The sequence below is a fragment of the Balaenoptera ricei genome, chromosome 5, assembly GCF_028023285.1.
Source record: "Balaenoptera ricei isolate mBalRic1 chromosome 5, mBalRic1.hap2, whole genome shotgun sequence".
Taxonomy (NCBI): Eukaryota; Metazoa; Chordata; class Mammalia; order Artiodactyla; family Balaenopteridae; genus Balaenoptera; species Balaenoptera ricei.
In genome coordinates this window covers 90120878-90122228 of record NC_082643.1, presented here as the reverse complement: position 1 = coordinate 90122228, position 1351 = coordinate 90120878, and positions in this window count along the sequence as shown.

Genomic DNA, 1351 nt, shown 5'->3' with positions numbered 1-1351 from the left:
GATCCTGCTAGAAGTTCCGGTTGAGAGAGCCAACACCCACCCCTTCTGACTTAAGCCAGGTGAGTTAGGTTTCTGTGGCCGAGTCCTGATCACACCCCACATGCTCAAAGCAGAAAGCTGATGTGACCCGGCTCACCTGGCTCCACACCTAGTGTGTTTGCCCCTGCTCAGAGTCACATTCAAAGGACCAGTGACCCACCCATCTGAGTGTGAGTGGAGAGCATAAGGAGCCACTTCATTACAGTGTCACCCCCTTCGTGCACACCCCCAGAACTTCATCTTTATCCCGGCAGCTGCATTTCTACTTAAGGATCTTCTCTAAGATCTTTAGAGGTCTTAGTGATTAAAAACAGAGTTAAAAATGTCCAGCCTGTAAACCCAAGGTCACTCTTTTTTCATTTTGAGTGGAAGGGTGATCTTCCTCATTTTCTGAGTTTCCTTTATCCTTCTGAAGAACTACAAAATAAGTTAATAGATTTGCAGTAATATCTTCCCATTCCCTGAATTCCTTAGAATAAATGCCGTCAAGCTTGGCTAATTGGAGTGTGTTCAGCTTCTAAATATTCTCTGTCATTCTTTCATTTGCAGAGACAGAGATTAAAGAGAAAACAGTTAAGGGCTGCCAACTTTAGTAATGCTATTTTTTGTCTATCTCTTTTACATTTTGTTTTGTTTTTCTCTGATTTTTATTACAAAATTAATACATGCTTCCTGCAAAAATTTAAAATAAAGAACGTAATATTAAAACCATACTCCCACTCTCCATTAGCCCACCCTTCCCAGTTCAACTCTCAAGAAATAATCACAGAACAGGGAATCAAAAAATGTAACAAATTATATTTGAATCTTTCCTAATTTTTTTAAATGCATTTCAAACGTATTCTTTGGGAAAAAAAGCACATATATGTATAGAAAATACTCCTTTTCTCCATTCTCAAATTTCACTCCCTTAGGGTAGCAATTGGATATTTTATACTGTTCTGTGATAATTTTGGTTTTTACTTAAGAATATATGATGGACACTTTCCAGATCAACATACATAGTTCTACCTTATTCTTCCCAAAGGCCGCATGATCATTCACAGTCTATTTATACTATAATTTATTTAACCATTCTCCAACTGATGAGCACTTAAATTGTGTCTATTTTCTATGATTATGAACAATAAAGCAATAAATATCCTCATACATGTATCTTTATACACACTGACACAAGTATTTCTGAAGGCTCAATTTCTGAAAGTGGAATTTCTGGGTCATAGATGAAATATATATATATATATATATATACATATATATATATATATCCTTTTTTAGATGTCAAGTAATGCTCCAAAAAGGCTTTAGCAGT